Here is a 10071-nt window from a genome sequence, read left to right on the forward strand (position 1 = left end):
GCGGGCACCGCGTGCGGCTCCCGGGCACGGCGACGGCGGGGCGGGAGCGCGCCCGCCACCGGCGGTGACGTCAGGGAGCGGAGCGGGATGCGGAAGTGGCGCTGTGGTGAGGCAGCCTTAAGAGGAAACGATTCCAATCTCGTCAGTGCGCTTGGTCGGAAGGGAGCCAGGCAATAGGGCCCGCAAACAAGCAGAAGATTTGATTAGGAAGTCATGCACTCGTCATAGGAGTTGGTGTAAGTTAGTCCCTGACATGCACGGAAAGCGCACGGCAGGGGGTTTTGCAGAAAGGGGAAGGGGCACAGGGAAGAGAGAAAGGAGGAGAAGAATTAAAGGGAGAAGAGAGAAAAAGAGAGAGGGAAAGGGAAAGGGATCTAGCTAATGTTCAGGGCAGGGATACCTTTTTATGGATAGGTTTCCCTGCCCTGAAGACTCGTTTCTCTCTTTCTATGTAAATTAGTTCTCATGCAGTCTGTTCTATCAAGGGTCTTGATCCCTCCTACAGCCCATGCCCGTCTTGGCCTCATTCCTCTGCTTGCATTGTGGTTTATTGTGCTTATCTCCAAGAACTTAAGCAAGGATGTTTGTCTGAGAAAAGTGGTACCCTACCTCCTCATGGCCCCCTTCTCCAGTCACAACTTGTTCTTCTTCACGGTGTGTTAACGGTCCTTTGCTATTACCAAGAATTCATGTCTGATAGGATTCCTGTCTGATTCCTGTCATTGGTTCCACAGCCATCCAGTTATACACTGGACCCTTATCTTCTGGGATTCTACAGTGGGGAGGGAGATGCTCTTTTAAAGCAGAAACATGCTTTCCAGCGGCTGGCTCCTCTGAGTGGAGAAGGTAAACAGCCAGTATGACATATCTCCAGCTGTTCCCAAGCTCTTGCAGTTGCTTCCTGGAAAAAAGGAGACAGAAACTGTGTGTAGAGATGGCCTCCTAAAGCCACAGATTGCATGGAGTCATCCCAGGGGGTCGGCACTGGTTCCTGCCTGACACTGCACGTCTTCACCTCACCCTCAAGTGAGAGTTGGTTTCCAGTTGTGCTATTTGCTGTGTTTTCCACTGTGTTTCTCCACTAGTCCAGACGAGGCTACACAGGGATTGGAAAGACAGAGCACCTCTTCTACAAGGGAATTGGTTCAGCCTGGAAAAGTGGCTTAGGGGTGATCTATTTGCTGCCTCCAGTTCCTGAAGGGAACCCACAAGAAAGAGCGGGACATTTTACAAGGGCATGTGATGACAGGACAAGAGGGAATGGATCCAAAGCAAGCGTGGTTTTAGATTAGGTATTAGGAAAAAATTCTTGACTGTGAGGGTGGTGAGGCACTGGAGCAGGTTGTCCAGAGAAGCAAATGTCCCATCCCTTGAAGTGTTCCAGGCCAGGCTGGAGGGGCTCTAAGCAGCCTGGTCCAGTGGAAGGTATCCCTGCCAATGGCAGGCGATTGGAACTATAGGAACCCTAAGGTCCCTCCCAACCCAAGCTATTCTAGGATTCTATAAGATTTCAGCAAATAAATCTGGGTTCAAAATGCAGTGGATTAATATTTCTCCACTGCAAGAGCTCACTGACTGGAAGATTGTACCAACACATCTGTGGCTCCAAAAGATAAGATCATTTTACAGGTTTACATTCTGATAAATAGTAAAGCAGAGGTCAGTATCTGCATCAACAGTATTGCCATTGCTTGCCAAAGACCTCTTTTTGCCTCCTGTTCACAAGCTCATCTGAAGATTATTGTAAATTAGGTTTTGCAGCCTATCCCCTCCAAGATAAGATCACTGGAGTCCTTTGTCATAGTTAAGAGGGCCTCCTCTCAGCTGTAGGTTACCAGGAGCCTGCATGTGGCTGACTAAGGTTTGGCTGTTGCTTGAGGGAAATGTGCTGAGCTGGCTTGCTCAGCAACAGAGTATCTAGAGAAAGAGAAAAACGGGTCCTGTCTGGAGAAGGACAAGTTCAAGGCTGGGGAAAGTAGAGTTATATCTCTAGAGGAAACAGGAGTAGAACTTGGGGATCTTATCTAGCTTCAGTGCACTTCCCTGCACCTTCAATACTTTAAAAAAATACCACAAAAGTGAGCTTCCTTTTAATAAGCTGGTTTACATCATCTAAGTGCTATACTATGTCAATTCTAATTAGATCAGAGTGTACTGCAAATGAGAGTCTTTCTCCCTAGTCCCAGTTGGAAGCATATCTAAAAATCTTCAGATGACATTGTTACTTGTTTACATCTTCCCTCCTTTTCCTGCAAGAGATTTGAAAGTTTAACTTCTCAGTTTCAATCAAAAGTGGCTGCAAATGTGTGTTATAAAAGCAGCAAACACAGGGATTATTTAAGAGCCTTTCAGCTATATGTGGGACATGTACAGGTGGTAGAATCACTGGGGTAGAGAATGGTATCCCTACTGTGTGCAAATATTTTGTGGTAATAATAAAATTTTTCCCTGCATTTTCGTAGACATTTCTTATTTTCAAAAAACACAGTCTTAATTATTTCCTCATGCTCATTTTTACTAGTACAAGTACAAAATTATGCACTGTAAATAAAAGGGAATTTAGGAGAGTTTTCTTTAAAAAATATTCAGAAATGGAACAGTCTGAAGGGTAACAGAGAATTAGCAAGACCTGCACTCCTAAATAGAATAATACTTTGCAATTCAAGTATGCCAAATGTCTACAAGGAGGTTAGAACACAACATATGTTTAGTTCATTCGTACCTCAGTATTCACATGTCACAGACCAGGAAATACAGAGAGTGGATTTGATTGATAGACTAATTGATTTGCCAAATATTAGGTAGAAATTGTTGCCAGAGTCTTATTTCCTAAACACAATATTTTGTTTCAATTACAAGATCAAAGGGAAATGCAACACGTGCTGATCAATGTTCAGATTCAGCCAACTCTGTTTGTAGAAGATTGTAACCATGTAGAGCATTAATGCAGTACAGATTGTGCTCTGTATTCCCTGGTCATACAGTGTGGCTCTGTCTCCTTCTACTGGTTTACATTTGTTGTAGATTTGCTGCTACTGGCTCTGGACAGATTTATACTTTTGTTCAGTTAATAGAGTTCCTCCACTGAGTGCCTACATTGAGTGCCAAGTCTTGGAATTTCTTGAGCCAATTCACTCAGGAGATTATTAGGTATAAAAGCATTCATTTTCTGCTTAAAGTGGCTGCACTGCTTGTTTGCTTTTCTGGAGCAGTGAGTGAGGAGTTAATTCACATTTATCCCAGCCAAAATCTGATTGAGATACAGCTCATATAATGCAAATGGTTTATGCTGGTGCCACTCTGAAAATATATTATTATTTTATATATGGATATCTATAGACAAGTCTATCCATAAAAAGCTGTACTGGCATCTGGTACTTAATGGAAACCATTTAATTTGAGAGGCCTATGAATGATTATTGATTTTTCTCGATCATTCCCGAAACAAGAGCAAATAACCCTGAATATTTTTGCCGAAGTAGTCAAAGTGACAAGCATCTTTAAAATAATTACTGCATTATTATGATGCATCTCATCCACTGTACATACAACATAATGATTCCTGCAAAGTCTGTGTTCTTTGTGGAGCAAAGTGGAGGCCAAATCCTGTAGTCTTGGCCTCACTGGAATCACTATACAGCCTGGGTCATGCAAAGAACCAGAGCCTGAGGTACTGACCAGCCGTGGCAACTCCATCTCCTTGAAACAACGCCACTGAAAAAGCTTTGGGAGATGTCATGCAGAAGACAATGTAAATGAAAAAATTTAGCCTAGATTCTTCTGCTGTGAATCTGGTGTGAATATAACTAAGATTACTAGAAGCTACTTGTAACAAAAAGGTTAATAAACCATTGGCAGGATAAAAATACAGACTCTAAAATCAGACCAAAAATCTGGCAAGCAGACCAGTTTGGGAGATGTTCATGTGTCTAGTACACATGTGTCTGAAGGGCACCTTGGGTCTTTTGGAATAGACATTTTGTTATTGTGAGGCCCACTTCTTGGCAGTGTAATCTAATGAATTTGCAATCTAATGAATTTGCAGTGTAATCTAATAAATCTGCAATCCCATGTGTGGGCAGACAGCAAGTTACCAGAAGAGGGTGTAGCAGGAATAAACTGAAGCACAAACATCCATCTGCTTGCCAGTGTCACCTGACGTGCACTTGTTCCTTGGTGGATGAAGGGTGAGTACCCAGTGTTTCCTCTGGTAAATCAGAAGAGTGACATTCCTAAAAGGACAGTGACAGGCAGCTACCTGGCTCAATGCCCTGTTTATGGGAAATTGTCTCTGCCTGAATTCTGCTGAGACCAGATGTATGCAGGGAGGGAGGGCACAGTTAGAGATTTTACAGTGATTTATTACAATGCACATGGTGAGACCAGAGAGACCAAGGTATCTATCTGGCTGCCAGATTTGTTTTTCTTACTTGCTAGATGGGGTGAGAAGGGGAAGAGAGTCTTGAGGCTAACCCACATTTTCAGCAACTAAAAATCCTATAGTTTTCCACTGTGACATTAGCACAGTGGAAAAGAAATGTAACCTCCAAAATTTTCCATGTTCTATTACACTTTGCTGATCTTAGGGGCAGCATGTGTGGCAGCCTGAGCCCAAGTGAACTTAGACTCACCTTTCAGTTAAAATGCTCTGGAAATGCCTTTTTTCTGCACTCAGATTGAATTAGAATGGCCTTAAACCTACTAAACACAGACTATTTTCTCTTTTGAAAACATAAGATTTCTAATCAAAATACAGATGCAAAAGTACACAGAAAGAAGGAAACTGAGATTGATGTATCTTTGGTTTAGGGAGGAAAAATAATTAATTCAATAAGACTAGCTTAAGCCCTCTAATTACAGCGTTTTAGATAGGGAGTATGTGATCTGCACTAAGATAGTGGTAGTTGGTACAGATCAAAAGAGCTTGTGTTCATGCCAGCTAGATTAAATTACAGGATGTGGTGAAGTACTGGGTTACTTTACATACAAAGGCTTATTTACTGAATCTGTGTGTATATATATATATATTCACTTAAATACATTTTTATATGGAAACTGTAGAAATAAATTGAAAGCAATCTATGATGTGTAGAATATTTGTTGTGATACTATTCTAAGATTGCATTTCTTCCAATTAGTATGTAAAACTGTAATTTTTTTACACTATCTCTCTTTTACTAAGATTGGAAGCAAATTGCATTAGAAATTGAGGTTTATTTTTAAATGCATTAGAATTCCACCTGTCTCACTTGTTAGCTTTTGTGCCTAAATCCAATATAATCATGTATTTTATACTCTCTTTTAGCAGAAAGCCTAAGACAACTTTAGGAGTAAATTAAAGTTAGGACCCAAATTGTAGTTGTAATTTTAAAATGTTTTTTAATATTTATTTAATATTTAATATTCATCTGCACGTGCCCCCTGAAGAAGCAGGATAGAAGTCTTTGGCCTAATCCAGTGTGGCTGCTGCTATGTTCCTTATGCACTCTGCAACAGCAGGATGTGGGAGGAAGGGAAAACACTGCTGGATATAAAGATGCCACAGGCCTGTGCAATCACAGTCTTCTGCAAGGCAGGAGTGACTGTCCCTCACATCTGCTGAACAGGCCACAAAGTCCTGCCTGGTTGAGCTGTGCTAGAAAGAAACAAGGAGAGTTTCTGTCATCTCTGCAGGAAGACTGATGACCTAAAAATGAAAGGTTTAGCATGGGAGGCAACTGAACTGGTTTCATTAGCTGCATCTATCTGAATTTTGCCAGTGGTGAGTTTTACTGTAAGTAGACACTCCAAAAGCAACTGGGACTTAGGGAGTTAACTAGGAATTTACTTGAAGGAAGAGTAATTTCAGCTGCAAAGCTGTAACAGTCCTCTAATAGTGAGCTACTGCTACAATGTAATCTGGTGAACAGACTGAGCTGCTATTTCTGATCCACCGTCACATGAAAAGGTCCCATCATGTCTCAGTTGCTGTGCAGTTCTGTGGGTTTTTACTGCTCTTCTGCAACCCACACGTCCTCTCACTTCAGAATGTTTTCAATGTTTCATAACCTTAAAATCACAAGCAACCTAGGAGAGCTTGCTTGTGCTTATTTATGCTGCTGATGGACTTTTCATAGTGATGAAAAATATTCAGCTTCACTGTCATTCTGAAGAACCATATAATCATACCACTGTTTAGAAAGGAATCCTTAGGAAAGATTCCTTTAATCTTAAGTTAACCCAGGACTGCCAAGCCCACCACTAAACCATGTCTCTAAGTGCCACATCTACATGGTCCTTTTAAATACCACTAGGGATGGTGACTTCACCATTTCCCTGGGCAGGCTTTTCCAAAGCTTGATTACCATCTCTTTACCACAGAAAAGAAAGTTTTCCAAATATCCACTCTGAATCTTTCCTGGCACAAGTTGAGGCCATTTCCTTATCCTGTTGCTTGTTACCTAGAGTATCCCAACCCTCATCTGGCTACAATCTCCTTTCAGAGCAATAAGGTCTCCCTTGGGCCTTCTTTTCTCCAGAGCTGGGGCTAGACAACCCCAGCTCCTTCAGCTGCTTCTTGTAAGACTTGTGGTCTTCTACTCAGGACTGAGGCAAACAAGGCAATAAGTACCTCTGCCTTTACTTTCATCCTTTGTCACTGTGTTTCCTCTGGCATCCAGTGAAGGGTGGAGATTCTCCTTAGCCCTCCATTTTTTGCTAATTTATTTAAGAAGGATTTTTTTCTTGTGTGGTAGTTCACAGGTAAAGTTATATCTGGGCTTTAGCCCTTCTAATTTTCTCCCACCATAAAACTTCATTACATTCTTGTCCTCCTGAGTTTCCTGTCCCTTCTTCCACAGGTCATAAACTCTCTTTTTTGCCCAAGTTCCAGCCAACACTCTCTGTTGAGCTGCACACTTCAGGAACCTTCTCAACTATTTTCTCTCTGCTGTATTTCTAGAAGACATCTGTTAAGTTGAAGTCCCCCACAAGAACAAGGACTATCAATTGTGAAATGCTCAGCTGCTTATAGAGTCTTTCATCTGCCTCTTCACCCTGGATGGATGATCTCTAACAGATTTCCACCAAGTTATCTGACTTGTTGGCCTACCCCCCCAATTTTCACCTATAAAGGCTCAACCTTTCTGTCACCGTCATTAGGCTCTAGAAAATCAAAACACTCCTTAACATACATAGCTACTCCAGAAGAAGTCAGGGTGTGAAGCAGAGTGTGTCAGCCTTGGATGGCTGCCTACACATTGAGAAGAGTGGAAAGAGACATTGTTCTGGGAAGGGAACCTCAATCCATACATTCTGCACAGGCTATTTTTACTGCTAGGCATAACAGAAGAGGGAACTTACATGTGTCCTTACATGGTTTTGCACCTCAGCTCCCTCTGCAAATCCCCAGACATGGAAATGGTGACAGATTTAACTAAGATCACGGAGGCAGGGGAGTACAGGCAGGGGAAGGGGAGATCTCTTGGAAAGAGAGAAAAGTACTCTTTGAAGAGAAATCTGTCCCAGAGGTTGTAGATGTACTAAGCTAAATATCAGTGGGCTCACTCTGGCTCAGAGACTGACTGATTGATAAAATGTGGGCCCATACTGTGAAATTGAGCTAGTCTCCAAAGCAGGGCTGCCACACACATATTGCCTATTAGAAGCAGCTCCTGCTCATGCTATAGTCCTGAATCACACCAGCAAAGTAGTGGGCCAGTTGGCCTAGATCAACCATGTAAGAATGTAATACTGAAGAATACTATTGGGAAGAGATGCCCTGCTGTGATCACCTTTCCTGCAGGATCCTGCAAAAATTTCTTGACAATTGTCTTATTGGTGGCTGAGGAGGAAAGAGACCAGAATGTGGGGCAGCTACTCAGTGCCCTTGAGACTCTGGATACTCTTGCAGCCATCAGGAAACACTAATCCAGTGTCCTCTGTGGGTCAATGTTGTGCAACTCCCAAGGCAAGCTGTGCTGTGGAAATCAGGTGCTCCCAAAAAGGCCAGAAGGAATGGAAACATGTCACAGCCAAGGCCAGAACTGGTCACCATCACCAAGTCGCCAAATACCTCTGGCCCAGATCCACAGAAATCCCATCTGGTCTTTCCTCTGGGCTGAACCTGCACTGCCAGAGGCAGTCCTACAGCCATGCTTGGTGCTGCACTCCAAGTGCAGCTCTTGGCTCCTGCCTGAGTAAACAGCTGCCCTTGCCCAACGTACTGGGATTTGAGTTTGGTACTACACAATATTTGGCATGTATAAAGGCTTTAAATACATGCTAGACCTACAGACTGTGGTCTGAACATTTTTGAGGAGTGGGCAATTCTGTTTAAAGTGAATGCTACTAAAATTCAACAGTAACAGCATCACGAGCAAGAAAATGCAGGATTAATAATGGGGTAAAAAAAGCAGTAAATCAGTGTATTTTCCTTCTGCTTTGTCAATACCAACTTTAGACAACTTCATTACAGAGCTGAATATGCAGGCCACAAGCCTCTTACAGGTCAGTCAGCTTAATCAAAAATCCCTCTCTGCTATCAGATCTATTTGAAAGCAATAATTTGGAGAAGATGAATTTAACTGTATTGACAAGCTGTGTCTGCTGTCTCTGAAGGAATCACTGAAGAGCACGTCTTTCTTTCTTTTTCTGTGCAATTCCCAATCTTCCTTCTTTGTACCAATTCCATGATGTCCCTAACAGAATTAGTGGTTGTGAAGAGGTGAGAGCATAGCATTGTAGCTTCCCATACAGGGTTACAACTTGCCTTACATTGCTTAAAATTTGGTCCAAGTCATGCCTCAACTGTAAATTACCTTTTTTTTTGTGATGAAAACTATATATTGTATGCAAATACTGACTCCATGCATGGAAACCTTGGAGGGCTGTAGTCTCCAAGGACCTGTATAAATTGTGAAATTCAAAAGAACTATACTGGTGTGAAACAGAAGACCCAAACCTGATTGATGAGGATTTGGGCAGCATCTCATTAAAAACCCACAAAGCACAAACCCAAAAGTGTCCTGTACATGGGCTGCAGTCATGCCTGTAAACAGATTTTTTCTTCCATGAGCACACAGGGGTGGTTTGCACAGGAAACAAGCGAGAGCTGCCAGGCAGATGCACTTGTTAAATGCAGTCACTCCAAATTTGGGAGCACATTCCATTTCTTGGCCTTGGGCGAGGCAGGGGTTTTCCAGAGCACTCCTCGGAGCTGCGTCAGAGAGCATTTGGTCTGGGCATGACATCTCAGATGCATTATGATTTTATTTAGAACACACTTCAGCTCTGCAGGCTGCAGAGGCAAGGTGCCACACTTCAGCAAGAGGGGGAAGGACTATAAATAGAGCAGGCTGGGCTGCCACAGGCAGCTTTTTCTGGTTTAGCCTCGAACAGCAGAAATCCAATCTGCTGAGGAGATGATGCACAGTACAGGCACAAGCAACAGCTCTTCTCTCCAGACAGTAACTGTCTTTCATTTTGCAGGTACACAGGTACAGCCACTTACCTTTAAGGAACAAGGACACACCACCTTCCATCTGTGCTTTCCTCCAGCTCTCAGTTTTTTGCAACCTCCTTATATGCAAATTGTCATGTTTTCATGAAACTATGTGTTTCCCTCTACTCATGAGGGGAACACATTCCTTCATTTACAAAACAAGGAATAAAATGAATCCCAAAATTTAGTGCACAGAGGTAAAATACATTTTAGATTTTTGAGGCCTATGGAGCTTTAAGAATTGTTGTTTAATAGTTCTTGCTCTAAGTTGTATCCATCTAGGAGATCTCCCCAAAATTGTTTGAACAAAAAAGAGACATTTTTGCTGCAGGACAAGTACATAAAAATAGCACCAAGAGCCCAGTCCTATGCTCAGGAGATTTTTGTTTTCCTTTGCAGGTACCTACACTGAGAGTTTTTTCTTCCCTCACTCTGTGGTTGATTTAGTTACTGTTAAAGAGAGAAAACTTACTTCTACCTATTTCCACAGCCTTTCACACCTTTCAGTGAGTATATTTTATTTACAGCACAAAGCTAATGGAAGCTGTCTTTGAACAGTGCATTTTAGACCCAAAGCACTTGAATTCTTT

This window comes from Melozone crissalis, unplaced genomic scaffold, assembly GCF_028551555.1.
Source record: "Melozone crissalis strain CALT ecotype California unplaced genomic scaffold, PUWL_Pcris_2 ptg000081l_1, whole genome shotgun sequence".
In the NCBI taxonomy this organism is placed as follows: domain Eukaryota; kingdom Metazoa; phylum Chordata; class Aves; order Passeriformes; family Passerellidae; genus Melozone; species Melozone crissalis.